The sequence below is a fragment of the Acomys minous genome (assembly GCF_964271855.1).
Source record: "Acomys minous genome assembly, chromosome: 7".
Lineage (NCBI taxonomy): Eukaryota > Metazoa > Chordata > Mammalia > Rodentia > Muridae > Acomys > Acomys minous.
In genome coordinates, this window is record NC_140488.1 from 5,208,619 (window position 1) to 5,229,366 (window position 20,748).

Below are 20,748 nucleotides of genomic sequence, written 5' to 3' on the forward strand. Positions count from 1 at the left end.
TTACTATGCATAATTCTGGTTTTAGAGAATGAGCTACGTTCCTTCCTTCCCCATACATCAGTGCTTCTGGGGGGAAAGCTCCCAAGGCCTGGTCCCAGGCTATTACTGGCTCCAAGAAACAGGATCCTAATTTTGAGAAGAAGGATATAGTGCCTTGTCCATAGGTCAGGGCCTCAGGGAAAGCCTCGGTTGATCAGGCCAGGCCTCAGAAGTTCTCTCCTTTTTAATTATTATTATTTATTTTTAAAGTCCAGATGAGTTTACTGGTGTCTGAATATTCAAGAGACTTCTATGTCCTCCAACCAACAAATACCTTCCAGCACTGTGAAAAGAATTATCAATACACGTATTATAATCACAATATTGAATGGAGGTGGAGGGTTGTAAAGCAGATTAAATCCTGTAACTAGTACAATGTATCTTTGGCTAGTTTGGATGGGAAATCTATATAATTAGAGAGAAACAGCTGATACAAATAATTTGGAAACATTGCCTATGTTTTGGAGCAGAGGGACTTTCTGAATAAATAACATATGTGGAGGGCTAACATAAGCACTGATTCCAAACACGTTACAGTTGTTTTTCCTCTCTAAAAGTCCCATAGATGATCAAGAGGTCCAGAGCTGTGGCTAACAGCCAAAGGTCTAGTTGAGTCTTTTTTTTTAGACATTATAATAGGATGGGGTTCAATGAGGGGATCTCAGGATATCATCCCCGACCAGGTGGGCACGCCCAGGACAATTCAACCAGTCCCTCCTGTTGTCCATCCAGAGGCACAGAGTCCTTTAGAACCACAGACCATGTTAGAGCCATGGAACATAGCACCCAAAGGGGGATTGTGCTTTGTAAGCAGAGCATTGGCTCTTTATTGCAACCTGGGGACTATCTATCTGCTTAGGCAACCTGTGGGTTTTTAGAAACTGGAAAATTCAAGTGATGAATGAAGTAGTCTTTTAAACACTATATAGCAGTCTCCATGGACCCCAAAGCCATAAGCCTTATAGGTCATTAAGATGCAAGGGACACATTAGGGACCTCCCAATGACAAACAAATAGGGATAGTTGATGATATGCCAGAATCTTTCAAGAGAGCAGTGAAAAGCAGCACATAAATATCACCCAGAAGATCAGTTACATCAGTCTGATACTTTCAGTTATTATGTAATGAGAGTCAGATATTTTAAAACTTTTATTTGATATACTTCACAGCCTGTTTTGAATTGCTTAACTTGGACCTTATGAACTTTAACAGCATAATATTGCCTTTAATTTTTGTTCTTCATATGCCTTATATAGCTTATGCATCCTCTTTGTACTTTAAATAACTTAATTGGGATTTTATAGGTTATGAGAAGGCCTCTTGGTGTTTTTTTCAAATATGTATCTCTCTCAATCTTTAAATATACAAACCCTTGTTTATCAAAATATTTTTAGTTTATCTGCATCACATTTTTTTTATTTACTCCATGAGATTTAATAGTACTATAGCGAAAGCCCCATCCCAACTTTATATAAAATTTCCTGAGAACACCTGCTTGGAACAACTAACTATTCCTTAGGAAACTGAGACCCAACAGAGGCTACCTACCTCTAGCAGCTCTTTATCCCTAGGAACTTTAACTTTGCTGTTGTTGTTGAAATTTGTCAGCCATAAACTGTTAGTTTTTGGAAGTACTACACTGCTGTTATGTATCCTGTAAAACTGTATCAAAATTAAACTAATCAAAACATCAAAATCATAACATAAGCATCTCTTTGGGTCCAGGAAATTGATCTCATAGGTAGTTGATAGGGTAGGTGGAGAAGAGAGGAAAGATACATTGTAACTCTCTTCAAGGACATGTTACCAGCTCACTTTTAGCCTTTATTTTTTTTAATTTATCTCTTAGGATGCTCTGTTCTCCTTGTCCCTGTCACAGAGCCAGAAGGCTATTCTGACTGACTGACCCAGGAGAGGGGGTTAAAGGATGTATGGAGAAAGAAAAAACACCTATGAACCTGAAATGGGAGGGTCAAATCCCACATTCTAGAGTCAGCCCTTTGGCTTAAATGCCACAGGTCATTTTGAGAGCAACAGGTGCTCTGCTTGGATTGATGGGAGCTCATTAGACCATCTGGCATACAAGAGTGTTTCCAATTATAAGTTGGGTAGAAATTGATCAGAGCAGGACAGAAGATAGAAAAAGGACTTGAAGTAGAGACCCTTACATAAAGGTACAAACTCTTCACAAAATAGCCTCGAGCACTAGGGTCCCATTGGCCCTCAGTCCCTGCAAGTAGAGTCCCTTATATAAAGGTCAACGAATTCCACAAAATGGTCTCAAGCCCTAGGAACCCAGAGCTCCTGAATCCCCACTTTTGCTGCTGTGTCTTAGGTGGACACCTTCCTCATGTCCACTTCCATTGCAATTCTTCCATAGTCAGGCAGGATTCCTCTGAGCCAACTGCTGAGCCACAAGTGCAGGCTTTATTAGCTGTAGCAGTGGCCATAAAACTATCACCATAGCTAGGGGATGCGCCATTGCAGGCCTCACAGAGGAAGATGCTCCTGCCTAGATTCCCCTGGCAGATACTGCACTGCAACCCTCTCTTTTACTCTGTCAGTTTCTTCTAGGTCTCCTGTGCCAGGTGACTGTTACCGAGGAGCTGGGCAGAAGGCATGGTCCACCCCAAACACAGAAGACACATAACAAAGAAGAATTCCATTTAGTTTGGCTTGTCCAACCAAGGAGATTAGTGAGGTCACCACAGGACTGTGGATAACTCCAAAGCACCTATTCCATTGGGGGATTCTGTGCTCAACTTATAAGCAGGCACACTATGGAAGCATTCCACTCAGCTTCGTAAGAGGTTATAACACAGAGAGTCACAAATGTATACCACTGAGAGCTTCCTTCGGGCTATACACAGGAACATCTGCTCTTCCAAAGATTATTACCCTAGGCAACTGTTTCATTAGGTGAAAAGAGGAGGAGTTTATCGACCAAGGGGCCCTTGAGGATCCCATGATGCCTGCCAAGTCCATGTGTTCTTGAGGCCTCAAAGCTCACCTTTCCTCTTTTGAGGACCAGGCCAAGGCTATGATGTGAGTGGTCACTTTTTGAGGAGGGGGCAGAAGGCTGAATCCTCACTTGAACTTCATTTGGCAGAGAACACCTGTAGCAGTGGGGCACTGTGACCTGCTGAGATAGAGTAGTGGGTGGGGGCTGTGGTTGCAAAGGTCAGGGAAGGGCAGTGGGTTTCAACCTTCCTAATGCTGGGATTCTTTAACGCAGTCCCGCATGCGTTTCGTTGCTATTTCACAACTGGAATTTTGCCACTGTTAGGAATGGAACCACAACATACATAGCTGGTGTGGGGGTTGTGACCCATGGGTGGAGAACCCTGTCTGTAGGGGTGGTGAAGTGTTGTACATTTTCAAGGAGAAGCTGTGAGTGCTGAGCTAAGGAGCTGTAGATGTGTGTATGTATGGCAGGACAAAAGCTGTCTCTCCTCGGGTAGCTTGTGCTGGAGGTGTTGTGGGTGGGGCTGTGATGACTTAGGTAGTAGTGGAAGGCGGGGCTTGATGCTGAGGTGCAGCTGAGGTTGATGATGTTGGCATACTGGGTAGAGCTAGGAGCTTTGAGCAGTGACAGGTCTGCCTCTGGTCTTGCCAGTTGATGGACACATTGAGGGCTGGGTGAAGTTTAAAGTATTGACAAAACTACTGAATGCAGTGGAGAAGAGGGAGCCTGTTTGTGTGTGCTGCAGCAACTCTTGTGGGTGGGGCTGTGAGTGCTTTCCTAGGTGGGCTGGATTTAGACTGGATATTCCTAGGAAGGGCCAATCGTCTTACCTATCTCCTTTTTGGAAGGAATATTAAATGTTCAGGAGTCCAGCTCTGGCTATCTCAAGTAGGCATATTTGGAGTTATTAACAATGTTATGCCCAAATTTTGAGAGACTCTCTGAACAAACCACCCAAGAGGCGAGTCCAAATGCAGTGGAAAGGATCTCTTTATATTGCAGGGTCAAACCCAGGACACACCTCCAATGCGCTGATGCCGCAGGTGCAGGGAAGTAGCCTGGAGTCTCAGTTGAGAGGGCTTATTAAATAAAGGATTTAGACAAAGAAATGGGTTCTACAGTATAGGATTGGATGACATCTGGGCAGAAAAGCTGCAAGCAGAGAGTTACAAGACTTAGAGTTTCATGGTTGTGTAATAGGTGTAGGGGCAAGTTGGCTTATAGAAAAGATTGGCTGAAGCAGTCATGGGGGCATTAGGAACTTTGGGCTGGCCTCTCCTAATTGGTTGTTGCTATGTGCCAGACCCTAGCTGCTCAGCTAGAGGAGCAGAGAGTGTGTTTGGACTTTCCCAAGGTGAGCTGATTGTGTGGCCAGGGAATATTTTTTCTGTTTAGGCTAGTGTGTGCTTAGTCTGGAATCTGGGTTCAGCTTTCAGATAGGTTGAACACAAAATGGAGTTTCCTTTGCAAAATGGAGTCTCTTTTTCAAAAGGGAGTTTGTTTGGTCCTTCCAAACAGGATAGTTTAGACTGAGGGTTTTATTTCACATTTTAACCCGTTTGTGAGTGTCTGCACATGCAGGCAGATACCCTGAAAAGGTTATTCCGTATTTGTCATATAAGCCATTCAGTTGTAGAATAATATAGTTATCCGTATCCTAGATGGCATTAAACAGGAAACTATAAAAACCCAACATCTATAGGAACTCAGAAAATGGTAACATCAGGTTGTTTCAGTTTCCTTTAGGGATGATGAATGATATTCAATAAGACTACAAGTCCTGGCTCAGAGACCCTGAGTTCAATTTCCAGCTACTAAATATGTGGTTCACAACCATATATAGTGAGATCTTGTGCCATCTACTGGCATGCAGGCACACATGCTGTCTAAATAATAAATACATATTAATAAAAATTTTTTCTTTAAGATCCTAAGGTACAGCTTATATTTTAGCACTTTGAAGTCACATAGTTTTTTTTCTAGGGCTGTTTAGCTTTGTTTTCTATCTTTGTCCTAGTGTCAGATGGTCTCCTGAACCAGGCCAGGTATATTGGAGGACATTTTAAAACAAGCATGCTTGGGTTGGGAGACAGAGTGTCTAATCCAACTCCAGAGCCAGCTCTTTAATAGAGTATTACAGCATGAAGCAATAGAATTTCCACCAAAATTAATGAAAAGAGATGGGGAAGAATACGCCATTCTCATGAAAGGAAAAGCCTACCAAGAGGGCATTCCAATTCAGAACATCTTTGACAAATATACAAGGACACCCAGATTTATTTTTTTAAAAACGGAAACAAAAAGCAATAGTAAAATCAGAACACAATTTTTATTAAAGGTAAAATCATACAATGATGTAGACACCTCAATTGTGGGAGAATTCAGTGCCCTACTCTAGGCAATGGACAGACCACTGAGGCAGAAACATAATAGAGAAATAATGAAATCAACATATGGAATGAATCCAGTGGACCCAATGATTATCTACAGAACTTTTCACCGAAGCACAAAAGAATAGTCTTTCTCTTAGCACCCGTGGAACCTTCTCGAAAGTGGTCAGTATATAGTTGGTCACAAAGCAAACCGTATACAAAAAATTGAAATTATCCATTGTACTTTCTCAAATCACCATGGATTAAGATGGATCTCAACAACAGAAATAAGAAAAACCCTACACAATCATGGAAAATGAGCAACTCCCTACTCAGTGACAACTAGGACAGGGAAGATATGAAAAAGAAATTAAAGACTGTCTGAAATTCAATGGAAATAAAGGCATAATATGCCCAAGCTTATGGGACACAATGAAAGCAGTACTAAGAGGAAAGTTTGTAGCACTAAGCGCCTTCATACAGAAATTGGGGAGATTCCATACTAGCCACTTAACAGCTCCTCTGGAAACTTTCACAACAAAACAGGCTAACACACCCAAGAGGAGTAGATGCCTCCAAATAATCAAACTCAAGCTGAAGTCAACAAATTAGAAACAGAGAACAAGAGTAAGAATGAACAGAATCAAGGGGCAGTCTTTTAAGAAAGACAACAAGATAAACAAAAGACACACACTTAGCCAAACTGACTAAAAGGCAGAGAGAAAATATCCAAATCAACAAAATCAGAAAGGAAAAACAGAACATAACAACACACACTGGGGAAAAAAAACCCAAAGAAATATCAATTCTTACTTCAAAACGCCATAATCTACAGAATTGGAAAATCTAAATGATATGGACAATTTTCTTGGTAGATTACATTTACCAAATCTAAATCAAGAAGACGAAAACAAGTTAAATATCTCCAAAACCCCTAAGGAAAAGAAGCAGTCATTGAATGTCTCCGAACCAGGGAGGAGGGCAGGAAAGCCTCCGGGCCAGATTTTAGCTGAGAATTCTACCAGACTTTCAAAGAAGAGCTAATACCAATACTCTTCAAACTATTGCAAAAAATAGAAATAGAAGGAACATTGCCAAACTCACTCTATGGGGCCACAGTCATTCTGCTACCTAAAACACACAAAGAACCATCGAAGAAAAACAATTTCAGGCCAATTTCCCTTATCAACATAGATGAAAAAAAACTCGCAAAGCGAATCGAAGAACACATCAAAGATATCACCTGCCTATTTCCCTCACCCTCACCCTCTCCCTGTTGGCCATGGAACAATATGGAATCCCCATCAAGTCCCAGGATACTGGAATACTTGTGTCACAAAAGGGCTCTGAGCCCTTCCCCAAGTCCCCAGAATGCTAGATAAACCTCAAGGCTCCTTCCCTTCAGGAACCTCATAAATTGGCTCCTGGCACCCCCACGTCATGGTTTCAGATATCCCCATGGATGTAGATGGGGATGCAGAGGTTTGAGGGGGTTTATGACCACAGTCACTGTGAACTTTGCTTTAGGACCCAGCACAAGATGCACACTTGCTTCACCCTTTAGGCCTGTGTGCTTGGGCTCTGACGCCCTGACTTGCACATTGACCAAGAAAGTCATGTGACATCTCCTCTCTAGAAAACTCTGAAGTAGACCCCATGGGCTGATTTCCACCAGGAAGGACTAGAGGGAGGGGAAGGGGCTCATTCCCACAAGAAGACCTGCTCTGGGGCAGCACATACCACAGCCACTGAACTATACTCCTGGAGTCACCCTAAACACAGCCAACCTTCCACAGCCCCCCCCCCTTGGGACCTAGTTTTATCCTGTCATTCAGGCAGTCCTCTTTCCCATGGGGAATGCCTCAACGTGGCACCTTTGCAATGGCCCTAGTCAAGGAGCATATGGGGCCTGTGTGTCCATGTGGTTCCTGTTTATCATTGTGGACCCCACTTGGTTCGTGGCTGACCAAGGGTATCAGCTGCCTCATTAGGGGACCACCTCTCCTAAAGTACTCACCTCCCCTCAGCAAGCATGGGGAGCCCATCTCCCTTCCAGGAACATCACAAAATGGTGCTTAGTTTCCCAAAAACCAGAATGTGTGCTGTGAAGGGTGGGGGAGGGCCTCCAGACTGGCCCTAACAAGGAGGCATGGTCCATGCTCCAGGCACCTCAGATAATAACACTAGCACCCCCACTGCAACCATGGATGAAGATACTGGAATAAATATATACTGTGTGTCTTGTTGTAGGAACAAGCCCCTTCCCTTCCCTCTTGTCCTTCCCACTGGAAATCAGCCTGTGGATTCTACTTCAGAGTTTTCCAGAGAGGAGAGGACAGCTGGGTAAATTTATTATCTACCTAGATGCATGCTGCTTCCTGTGGTCCTTGACCCAGAGAGAAGAAACCTCCCCTTGCCCTGGCTAGCAGCCCCAAGCCAGACCAGCGTGAGGTACTCATTTCTGTTCCACATGAGACCTGCCCTCCTCGATCTTCTGGACAGCTAAGAGGAGGCAAATGCAGTTAGTCACACCATAACAATTAGATGGGGCGAGGCTATACATTTCTGGCCATGTGTCTCTGAGTCAGGGCTCCTGGGGACCTACCTTCTAGGAATTGGGATCAGAACAAAAGGGCTAGTGCACAGCAGAATTTTAGCCGACCCATTGTATCTAGCCTGAATCTGGAGTGACAGCAGCTAAGCTGTGAAGCTGCCTTTGGTCAGTGATCATTATCTCAGAGTCTTTGTGTTATTGTCTTGAAGGTTTCTCAGAGCCTTTGCGTAAACCCAGTGCTCTGACCTGTCTGGCAACCCAGGAATTCTCATATGCCTTAGGTGATGGCTCTTTCCAGATAGCCTGTAGATCAAATAGGAACTTTGGGTATGTGGAAATTGACTCACAAAAGATACCTTTTCTTATTTCGAGACAGAGTTTTTCTGTTTTTGGCCTGGTTGTCTTGGAACTCACTCTGTAGATCAGGCAGGTCTTGGTCTCACAAATTTCCAGCTGCTTTGGCATTCCCTGAGTGAGTGCTGGGATTAAAGGCAGTGACACCTTTTTTGTGTAACAATAAAAAGAGATTTTAGGGCCAGGTGTCATGGTGCAAGCCTGTGATCTCAGAACTAAGGGAGACAGAGGCAGACAGATCTAGGTGAGTTCAAGGCCAGCCAGGACTAAAACATGAGTCTAGGACATACAAGTCTACACAGAGGACAAATGAAGGAAGAGAAAAAGCTCGTGCGCATGTGAGAGAGAGAGAGAGAGAGAGAGAGAGAGAGAGAGAGAGAGAGAGAGAAGAGAGAGAGAGAGAGAGAAGAGAAGAGAGGAGAGGAGAAAAGAAAGAAAGAAAGAAACCCTGTCTATAAAAGAAAATAAAGATTGCTTCACCCAGATAAAATCTGATAATCACAGAGTAGTAAGTAGTTCAATAAGATCCCAGAAACCATGCTGAGCAAACCTTCCTGTGTGTTTTTTGTAACTCACTTTTAAACAGACAGTAGTTCTACTGAAGTAGCCAGGAAGCCTGCAGGATGTTTGTTGTGCTCATAGGCATCAGACACAGCTATCTGCCCATTTTGCCAGACAGAAGGGAAGCGGTTCCTTTTGGTGAAGGGGAACTAGATGTCTTTGGACCTAACAGCCCAGAATTTGTTGACCAAAAGGGGCAGCATGGTCTCTTCTGTAAGTGCTTCTCAGCTGAAGTTAGGGTTGTTACTGGAGGCAGTGACCTCAGAGTGAGTCAGCAGGCAGGACAATCAGAGCACTGACTGTCTCTATGCTGATGTCAACTCACACAGTGGTGACACCTGAATAGAGCAAGGGGACACTTCCTCCTCTGTGTTCCCTCAGGCATGGCCAGTTCTGTTGGCAGGACCTTGTGGAAGACTTTCTCTAGAAGCCTCCATCCTATCCAGTGAGTGCCACTTCCCCTCTCCAACCCCAAACTCTGAAACTGCACAGACAGGCACCAGAGCACCAAACCCCAGGTTTGCATGGCCTGTCCTTAAGCAAAACCCCACTGCCGGGCATGTTGTTGAGAAGCAGCAGAGCATCAATGTCAGTGGAGTTTCAGTGCACACAGGTCATGTGACCTGGGCTTCCTCGCTGAGCTCACAGCTTAATGGCAAGAAGCGGAGGACCCAGGAAGAGCAGCACAGAGCTTGCCACCTGTCTGCCTCCACACTCAGGAGGAAGGTGGAAGAGTGGGTGGCAGGAGGTGGGGCTGGCCTAGCACTGCTTGAGACCCTCCAGGAGGGAGATCACAGCCACAGGAGGGCAAAGGGCACAAACTCTGATCCAGAGTTTCCTTGCTTTCTTCTCTTCAAGTGGATTCCAGGGCTTTCAGTGTTAGGGTCCCTGGGTGGTCTCAGCCTTGTGCTTACCGGGCAGCACAGACCCTAGCTCACAGTGTCCTGGCTATGAATCCAGGTTCAGGCCCAAAGACCCCCACCCCAGCTGAGGGTATGCACAGCACTACAGAGTACTATTGGTCAGGCCTGAGCCAGCTGCTCCCATGAAACTGTTGAGGGAAGTTTACAAACATCCACTCAGCTGCCTTTGCCCAGCCCCTGACACATACTTTCTTTTCTTTTTCTTTTTTCTTTCTTTCTTTTCTTTGTTTCTTTCCATTTTTTCTGAGACAGAGTTTCTCTGTATAGCCTTGGCTGTCCTGGACTTGCTTTGTAGACCAGGCTGCCTTAGAACTCACAGTTCTCAGCCTGCCTCTCCCTCCCAAGTGGTGGGATTAAAGGCTTGGTCTTCTCTAGACATACAGTCTGTGAGATCAGTACAGCAGGATGCGCTAACCATTAGGGACACCATTGGATCAGGCTCATCCTGAGGACCTCTACAGGGGGCCGGGGAAAGTGTCCATAACAGCTGGCACAGAAATAAGTCAAAAAGGAGTGTCAGGAGATGGGTCAGGGCTGAATGGTGAATGAATCTATAAGAAAACTTGGAAGTAAGGATAGAGTGCCCTGCAGCAGGAGGACTGGTGCTGGTCTTGTGGGTGGGGCTGTGACTGCTGAGGTCAATAGTGGTGGGCGGGGCTTGTATGCTAGAGTGGAAGGGTGGCTGGATCTGGACCTAGTAAGAGCTAGAGAAGGAAACTTTGTGCACTGTGGAATCCCTTGGGAAAAGTCCTGGCAAGGGTGTGGGAGGGCCGTGTTTGGGAGTGCTTAGAGCTGAGGCAGAGAGGCAGACAAACCCAGGCAGGGGTGTAAGGGCCAAACTGGATGTGAGGGGCCCCCCTGATTACTAGGGAAGCAGGAAGTGGTGAGGTGTTGGGGGCGTGGCTATGGATCCTGCAGTATGGAGGTAAGGGGCTGCCAGGCTGGGAGGCTAGGTGATCACTTACAAAATTGGGCTGGGCTCTGGATGTTGACCTGAGATGAGGCAGGGTCACCCTAAGAGCAGGATGGAGCTGTGTAGGTGTATACTAGTGTGGGGTTGTGAGAGCTGACTGAAGAGTGGTGGGCTGAGCTCTCTTGCTGATGCAGGACTTGATTGAGGTCTGGCCTTTCTCTGAGTGCTGGATTGTGTCAGTGTAACTTTTGGTACCTACTTAATGTTCCCAGAACCACTGAAGGAGAAGGCTCCCCAGGCCTGCTTCTGCTGTGGCAGTTGACATGGGCTGGGCTGTGTGAGTGGTGAGATAAATGAGCAGGGAATGCAGAGCACCAGGCCAAGGCTATGATGTAAGAGGTCACTTTCTGAGGAGGGGTCAGAAGGCTGAATCCTCACTTGACCTTCATTTGGCAGAGAACACCTGTAGCAGTGGGGCACTGTGACCTGCTGAGATAGAGTAGTGGGTGGGGGCTGTGGTTGCAAAGGTCAGGGAAGGGCAGTGGGTTTCAACCTCCCTAATGCTGGGACTCTTTAACGCAGTCCCTCATGTATTTCGTTGCTATTTCACAACTGGAATTTTGCCACTGTTAGGAATGGAACCACAACATACATAGCTGGTGTGGGGTTCACGACCCATGGGATGAGACCATGTCTGTGGGGGGAAGTATTGTACATTCACAGGGAGAAGCTGTGAGTGCTGACCTAAGGAGCTGTATCACAGCTGTGTATCTGGGGTCCTGGACAGAAGCTTTCTCTGCAGGGGTAGCTTGTGCTGGAGGTGTTGTGAGTGGGGCACATTTACATAGTAGTGGTAGGTTGAGCTTGATGCTAAGGTGCTGTTGAGGCTTATGATATAGGCATAGTGGGCAGAGCTTGCAAGCCGAGGTAGGAGCTTTGAGCAGTGACAGGTCTGCCTCCTGTCTGGCCAGTTGATGGACACGTTGAGGGCTGGGTGAAGTATAAAGTGTTGGCAAAACTACTGAATGCAGTGGAGAAGAGGGAGCCTGTTTCTGTGTGCTGCAGCAACTCTTGTGGGTCCGGCTGTGAGTGCTTTCCTAGGTGGGCTGCATTTGAATTGGATATTCCCAGGAAGGGCCAAGCGTCTTACCTATCTCCTTTTTGGAAGGAATATTTAGTATTCCCGAGTCCAGCTCTGGTTATCTTAAGTAGGCATATTTGGAGTTATTAACAATGTTATGCCCAAATTTTGAGGGACTCTCTGAACAGACTACCCAAGAGCCGAGTTCAAATGCAGTGGCAAGAATGTGTTTATATTTCAGGGTCGAACCCAGGACACACCTTTAATGCGCTGACACAGCAGGTGCATCGAAGTGGCCTGGATTCTCAATTGAGAAGGTTTTTTTTTTTATAGGTTTTAGACAAAGAAATGGGTTCTACAGTATATGATTGGATGACATCTGGGCAGAAAAGCTGCAAGCAGAGAGTTACAAGACTTAGAGTTTCATGGTTGGGTAATAGGTGTAGGGGCAAGTTGGCCTATAGAGAAGATTGGCTGAAGCAGTCGTGGGGGCATTAGGAACTTTGGCCTGGCCTCTCCTAATTGATTGTTGCTATGTGCCAGACCCCGTGCTGCTCAGCTTGAGGAGCAGAGAGTGTATTTGGACATTCCCAAGGTGAGCTTATTGTGTGGCCAGGGAATATTTTTTCTGTTTAGGCTAGTTTGTGCTTAGTGTGTAATCTGGGTTCAGCTCTTGGCTAGGTTTAACACAAAATGGAGTTTCTTTTTCCAAAGGGAGTTTGTTTGGTCCTTACAAACAAGATAGTTTAGAGTGAGGGTTTTATTTTACATTTTAACCCGTTGGTGTGTGTCTGTAGATGTAGGCAGATACCCTGAAAAGCTTATTCAGTATTTGTCATATAAGCCATTCAACTGTAGAATAATATAGTTATCCATATCCTAGATGGCATTAAACAGAAAACTATAAAAACCCAACATCTACAGGAACTCAAAAAATGGTAACATCAGGTTGTTTCAGTTTCCTTTAGGGATTTTTAACGATATTCAATAAGACTACAAATCCTAACCCAGAGACCCTGAGTTCAATTTCCTGGAACTAACCCTGTGGTTCACAATGTGATCTGGTTCCCTCTTCTGGCCTGCAGGAGGACATGCTGTGTAAATAATAAATACATCTTTAAACATTTTTTCTTTAAGATCCTAAACTACATCTTATATATTAGTCCTCTGAAGTTACATAATGTCTTTCCGTGGGCTGTTTAGATTTGTTTTCTCTCTTTGTTTTAGTGTCAGATGGTCTCCTGACCCAGGACAGGTACGTTTGAGGAAATTTTAAAACAAGCATGCTTGGGTTGGGAGAGAGGGTGTCTAATTTAATTCCAGAGGCAGCACTTTAATAGAGTAGTACAACATGAAGCAATAGAATTTCAACCAAAATTAATGAAAAGATATGGGGAAGAATATGCCTTTCTCACCAAAGGAAAAGACTACCAAGGGGACATTCCAATTCAGAACATCTTTGAACAATATACAAGAGCACCCACATTTATGAAAAAAAAAACAAAAAGAAAACAAAACCTGAACAAAGTTGCTACTAAACCTAAAAGCATTGAACGGTGCAGACACCTCAATTGTGGGAGAATGTAGTGCCCCACTGTAACCAATGGACAGATCGGTGAGGCAGAAACAAAATAGAGAAAATATGAAACCAACAGATGGAATGAATCCAATGGACCCAATGGTTATCTACACAACATTTCCCTGAAGCACAAAGGAATATTCACTCTTCTTTGCACCACATGGAACCTTCTCGAAAATTGGCAGTATATAATCGGTCACAAAGCAAAGGGTAACTTATACAAAAAATTGAATTTACCCATTGTGCTTTCTCAGATCACCATGGGTTAAAATGGGTCTCAACAACAGAAATAACAAAATCCCTACACAATCATGGAAAATGAGCAACTCCCTACTCAGTGACAACTGGGTCAGGGAAGAAATGAAAAAGAAATTAAAGACTGTCTAAAATTCAATGAAAATAAAGGCACAACATACCCAAGCTTATGGGTCACAATGAAAGCAGTACTAAGAGGAAAGTTTGTAGCACTGAGTGCCTTCATACAGAAATTGGGGAGATTCCATACTAGCCACTTAACAGCTCCTCTGGAAGCTTCTGCAACAAAAGAGGCTGATACACCCAAGAGGAGTAGATGGCTGCAAATAATCAAACTCAAGCTGAAGTCAACAGATTAGTAACAGAGAACAAGAGGAAGGAATGAATGGAATCAAGGGGCGGTCCTTTAAGACAGTCAAGAAGATAGACAAAAGACACACACTTAGCCAAACTAACTAAAAGGCAGAGAGAAAATATCCAAATCAACAAAATCAGAAAGGAAAAACAGAACATAACAACACACACTTTGGAAAAAAACCAGAGAAATATTAGGTCTTTTTTCAATAACCCATAGTCTAAAAAATTGGAAAATAGAAATGAAATGGACAATTTTCTTGGTAGATTCCATTTACCAAATCTAAATCAAGATGAGGAAAACAAGTTAAATAACTCCATAACCCCTAAGGAAAAGAAGCAGTCATTTAATATCTACCAACCAGGGGGAAAAAAAGCCTCAGGGCCAGATGATTTTAGGTAAGAATTCTACCAGACTTTCAAAGAAGAGCTAATACCAATACCCTTCAAACTATTGCACAAAATAGAAACAGAAGGAACATTGCCAAACTCACTCTATGGGGCCACAGTCATTCTTGTGCCTAAAACACACAAAGACCAACCAAAGAAAAACATTTTCAGGCCAATTTCCTTTATGAACACTGATGAAAAATATACTCACAAACAGAATTCAAGAGCACATCAAAGATGTCATTGGCCATGACCAAGTAGGCTCCATCCCGGGAATGCAGAGGTGGTTCAATATATAAAAATGCATCAACATAATTCATTATATGAAGAAACAGAAAGAAAAACAAAATATGATCATCTCATTAAATGCTAAAAATCATGTGACAAAATACAACACCACTTCATGATTAGGCCTTGAGGAGATCAGGGATAAAAGTTCTGATAAGCTGGAGCACTGACTACTTACTAATGAGTCCCAAGCCCAAGATTTTTTAATTTCCCTTTGGTGGTATTCTGAATATAGACTTGAGGGTGCCTCTCATCATGCTAAAAACAAGTCTGTCCAATCTGTATACCAGTTCTTCTGGACTGAGAAAAGAATGTCCACGCTTTTACTGGGCCTTAAAGGAATAAGCCTACCCCAGATGTCTTATAGACACAACTTTAACTTTTGTCCCTAGTCTGTATTTGTCTCAGCAGGTTTTTACCTGGCTAACAGACTCCATGTAGAGCTGCTGAGAGCTGGACCTGCTGGAAGTTGATGTAAACCAGTCTCCTTGATGTGACTACTCCCTGTCTCTTCAACTGGATCAGCTAAACAGATGCTTTTGGTAAGTGCCCCATTACCTAGCCTTGGACTAGCTTTTCAGCCTTTCTAGGCCCCAATAACAGTGCCCCTATTGTCACCAGGAAAAAAGTTACAGAAGAGAATGACTTTGCCCATTGTCCCACTTTATAGGCTGAAGTGCTGAGTCAAGGGCAACTCTCTGGCAGGAGGGACAAATCGCCACAAGGAAAAAAAAGCTTAGTTCTATAAAAACAGTTGTGCTTTGTGCCCACTTCATACCAAGCAAAAGGTAGGTGCCATCCAGATAATGGTCATGAGAGCACAGTACCTGGCCCTACAACAGACCAAGTTACAGGAATACCTGGTCCTACAGCAGGCCAACTCAGCAAAGAAGATTCAGGAGGACCCGTGATTGGGCCTTCAGGGCAGGTGTCAGAGGGAGGGAATGAGAGACCAGAAGAACTAAAATTGGATTTCAGGGTCACCGGGACAAAGGTTAAGAAATAGGCCTAAAGGGGAGACCAGTCATGATAAGGCATAGCTGACCAGCTGAGGGGTAAAGAAGCAGTCTGGCTGCAGGAGGGCAGGGAGAGTCCTGGAATCCTCTGTTTGGACAATGAAACTGTCAGTTCTCAGTTTGAATCTTGACACACTGACCTTTCCTCAGATGAGCTGGGCCAAGTTGCTCAACTACATCTAGGAAAGAGGGCCTGGGGCTCAGACTGAGCCTTGCCCAAGGCTGTTTGTGTAATAGCAGTCCTGGGAAGGCTTTGTGAGTTCCTGCCTGTGTGCTGGCCTGGAGTTTCTTTAAATAGTCCCTGGACTTCTCACCTGGATGTGTCCAGCCTGGGAACTCACAAGCCTCACAGATGTCTCCTTCTCAGGTCAAGTTCCTCTCCTCCATGAGATCCTAAACCCTCTCAGGATAAGTGAGCTGGTGCTGTCATCTGTTGACCCCCGGGGGCCAGGAGGCAGAGGGGCATACCGATCTTGCGTGATGTGCACATGACCTAGCTATCCCTATCTAAAATAAGGTTTCTTGAAGTACACCTGATGTGCATTCATCTTACCTGTTCCTCTTGCTGTCTTACCTTTCCACCAGAATGAATCTGGCCAAAGACTCCTCTGCCCCACCTTTCATCCTGAGGTCCTGTAAGTAAGAAAGACACTTCCTGCCTTGCAGGGTGGACACTGGGACATAGCTGAACTGTGGCACCTCATTTTTCTTAGCTTCAGATGGCCACAGTCCTTGTGGGAAGGTCCAAACTTCGAATTCCTTTTGCCTTACAAAGATGGCCCCCAACTGCTGATATGATTCAAATCCTAGGTAATAGTCATCACCACCCAGAGATACCTCACTCACCCTAACTCAAGATGCCTAAGAGAGGCCATCCACAGCAGCTTCCCCTTAGAGCTCCACAGAAAACAGACTATGGGTATAACAGTATTGTTTTAATAATTATCTTTATTGCCTATAGGTCCTGCTAGCAAGCAAGCAAGACAAAGACATATGTTATATTTTAAAATAGCCTTAGTCAACCTGGGCCAGGGCTGGTATCAATCCTCTAAACTACCTCCCATGGTGGGGCAGCATGGCATCCCTGCCTCAGTCCCATGCCCTCTGCTTCCAATAACTTCTATCAAGCTACCTCGCATCCTGTGCCTTTAGGTAAGGGACACTACATCTGGGGACTGAGGTGCTCCAGGTCCCTAGGGCTTGAGACCATTTTGTGGAATTCTTAGACCTTTATGTAAGGGACTCTACTTACAGTGAGTGAGGGCCTCCAGGTCCCTAGGGCTTGAGGCTATTTTGTGAAGTGTCTGTACCTTTAGGCAAGGGACACTCTATCTGGGGACAGGTCCTCTCTTGGTTCCCAGTGGTTGAAGCCCTTTTGTCAGGTTTCTGGAATGGAGAGTGTCAATCAGGTGTTTCTGATTTCAGGCCCTCAGGGGAAGAGTGTTGCTAAAGCTGGGTTTCACTTATTCGCGAACTGGGTAGGAGGCACCACTCAGAGCCATTTTCTGAGGTGCCTTAAGAATTGTTGCCATACTATGCTGTTTGCATACACGGCCTTGTAGCTTTGAAAACAGTAGTTAATCCCCTGGAAGAGTGACAGGTAGACATAGCGTTCTAAATTCCTGCAATGGTTTTGGGGGTGAGCTCCTGGGAGTGGATAGTCTAGTCTTTAGAATCTGTAGGAAAATGCAGGGGCCTGCTGTTTTGAATTTTTTATATTCTTGTTTTATTAGACACAGTCTATCTGTATAGCCTTGGCTGTCCTTGACTCACTTTGTGGACCAGAATGACCTTGAATTCACAACAATCGACCAGCCTTTTCCTCCTGAATGCTGGGACTAAAGGCAAGTGCCACCAAGGCAGAAACACTTTTCGCTCTTGAGTCGCCCCTGCCAGGCATTTCCAGAGCTGATTCATCTTGACTTCTCTCTCCTCTCTCAGGAAGATGAGCCTTTGGAGCATGGGGTGCCATTGGAGGCAAGAGGGAGCCAGGCATGTTTGACAGAGGAGGTAGGTATTGGCAACCAGGTAAGCTGTCATGGTCATTAATGAACATGCGAGAAGGCTCTGTCCCCCAGAGGGAGGACTGCATAAAGCATGCATGGCCCTGTGCTGATGCCTAGGGAACCCTGAGTGGGAGCTGCCACTCTTGCCGTGGAAAACTGATTTTCCAGGAAGGGGAGCTAAGATGCACTTTGGATGGACTTTGTAAGCTCCGAACAGAGCAGAGAGGAGGCCAGGCCAGGTGGCCATCACTGCAGATTCCACCACAGGGCATGATGGCGCGTGCTCCAGGCTCAGCCATCATGTCAGGGTACAGTATTGCCAGGTGTGGGAGTGTGCCACAGTGAGAATCCTTGCACTCAAAGGCACACGCAGGCCCAGAGTCCTTTGGGCATAGGGCACCCCCCAGGAAAAACACGGCAACAAGTTTTGAGAGCTGCCCAAGCTTCAGGAGTCAGATTTAACTCACCCTTTCTTCCCCCTTCATTCCTCTGAGCTGCAACAAGTCCATTCCTGTGTTCCCAAGAATATCAGCATGGATCCAACTGTCAGCAGACACACAAGCAACCTCCTAGACAGCTCTCAGTCCCAAAGCAGGGCAAGGGGCCTGGATCTTGGCCACATCACAGGAGCTGAGGCAGGTGAGGTGGAGGCCACCGCCACCCACTCAGGGCATCCATCTGTTGGCAATACGCTGGGCTCTCCCCAGTGGCCTAAGAGCCTCCTCTCCTTACTATGCCAGGGGCCCTGTCAGTAGGGCATCATCTCTTGAGTCTTCTGGCAGACTAGTAACAAAACTGGCTGACCCACACTCTCCCTCACAAGGTGTCCTCAACAGAAAGAGGATTGATGTGGTTCACTTCCTTCTCCTCAAGTACACTAGGAAGCAGCTGACATCTAAGGCTCAGATTCTGTACATAGTCCTCCGCGGTTACGAGGAATACTACCCTGTCATCTTTTCTAAGGCCTCTGATTGTTTGAGGCTGCTCTTTGGCCTGGAGATAGTGGAAAGAAACGCCCTTGACCACATCTACTTTGTTGCTCTTGCCCTTGGGATCACCTACCATGGCACTCAGCATGGTTTTCCAGGCGTAGCCAAGACAGGCCTGCTACTAATAGTGCTGTGGATCATCTTCATAGAGGACAACTGTGCTAGTGAGCAGGCCTTGTGACGCGTACTGAACAACATGGGGCTGTGTGTGGGCAGTGAGCATTTCATGTACGGGGAGCCCAGATGTCTCATCACGGAGCATTTTGTGCAGGAAGGGTATCTGGAAGACAGGCAGGTGCCTGACAGCGATCCTCCTTCCTTTGAGTTCCTATGCGGCCCAAGGGCCCGCGCCGAAACCACCAAGATGAAATTACTCAAGTTTTTTGCCAGCATCTTTAAGCAGGATCCCAGAGCCTACCCCTTTAGATATGCAGAGGCTTTGAGAGAGGAGATAGACAGGGTCTAGGCCAGGAGGACCGGGCAGATGGCCCTTCTGGCTCTGCCCTGCACATGTTCTACTTCCCACACTGGCAGTTCCCATCCAACCCCAGCACAGGCAGAGTCAGTCATCTAAGTACCACACCATCATGTGACACAGGGTGGGAGGAGCTGTGTGAACCACTCTCTTCTGTTCTTCCCTCTACTCTGTCCTGTCTGGGTGGCTTGAGGTTGTCTTGTTGTTATAGAATGTTGCTACCTTTACTACAAGGCTCATGAACCTGGGATGTCTTAAGTCTGCAAATGGATTTAGCAATGCCCTTGCTGTTGTTCATCCACTTCAGGAGAAGGGTATTATTGTGTAAACAAACGAGAATGACTTCCTTCTATGTTGTGCTATTTCCCAAGCTACGATGGCATTCTAAGTGGACGTTCCCAGGCAATGGGGAAGGCCTTGGCCTTTCCCTGACAAACAGAATAAAATGATCTCGATTGCTTCCTCAGTTTTTGTCTCCTGTTCTGGGCAACTGCAGTGAAGGCAAAGGGAAGGTGAAAGCAATTTTTCTGCATGCTCTCTCTGAGCACCAGCTGCTTTGTGAGAGGTCCTGGGTTAGCAGGCAGCCTTAAGGCTGGTCTACCCTCTTCTAGGAAATGGTGTAGCTCAAGTGCCCCAACCCTGTCAGGAGGACAGGTGAGAACTCCCTTCACAGCACAAGTACAGCAATGTTGCCGAGGGGTCACCTTCAGCTAGTAGCCCCAAGTTGGTGGAGTAAACCAAGGCCCTTATGGGTCTCAGAATTAACTAACCAGGAACAGGGCCTGGGGGGTTTGAATGACTTAGGGCTGGGAGAAGGGAAAACTGCTCCAAGCTGCTGTGCTGCTGGACTTGGCATGGAGGACACGGGCTGGGGTTTCCTCGGTGACTGAACACTAGGATAACACATACAGTCAGAAAGGGTGTATCCCCATCACCCCAAAACAGGAAAGGAAAAGTGTGCAGACAGGAAGCCTCTCCTGGTGTTAGAGTTACAGAGGACACAGCACGTGTAGGGCATGGTTCACCTCTGCCCTCTGCACGTGTTCCTCCTCACACACAGGGTAGAATCATGGGAAGGTGAGGCCTAGAGCTCTTGGCAGGGCCTCTTCCACCTCTCTAGTCAGGAGAGACAGAGATGACTACTAAGGGTGTATTAGTGTGTTGTCTAAATGTGAAGTGTTCTGCACGTGTCCCTGGTATCCCCAGAGGACAGAAGAGGATGCCACATTTCATGGAAGCAGTGTTCCACACGCTTGTGAGTTTGCATGTCAGTGCTAGAAATTGAACCTTCCTCCTGCAAAACCAGGAAGTGCTCAGCAAAGCTCTAGTACCAGGCCAATTTGTTTTTTAAAAAACAAACAAACAGACAAAAAAATATTTCAATCCCCGTATAGGAGAGTGTGAGGGAGGACTCATGCATGCCTCAGTGCTGGTGGGGAGCCAGAGGATATATCTCAAGTTGGCTCTTCCTTCCACCTTGTGGTGTTGGTACCTAATTGGCTTCTGTTGCTGCTGCAGTATGCAGTCCAAGCTGGCTGCCTGGGAGATTCTGGCCCATTCTCCTGCCTCTCCTGCCATCTTGCCAAAGGAGTGCTAGGATTCCTGCATCAGGTGCTAGCTGCTGCATCCCACT

The 20,748-nt window shown here is 45.7% G+C and overlaps 1 protein-coding gene and 1 pseudogene across 2 annotated transcripts in view; both read left to right on the forward strand.

Annotated features, from left to right (window-relative positions):
- The window catches only part of LOC311601296 (uncharacterized protein), a 356,408-nt gene that overhangs the window by 31,129 nt on the left and 304,531 nt on the right, over positions 1-20,748 (forward strand). The window lies entirely within an intron of this gene.
- Positions 17,925-19,106, forward strand: LOC311601930 (melanoma-associated antigen 10-like; annotated as a pseudogene). The gene is made up of 2 exons: positions 17,925-17,964; positions 18,247-19,106. The product of its transcript is annotated as a melanoma-associated antigen 10-like (transcript).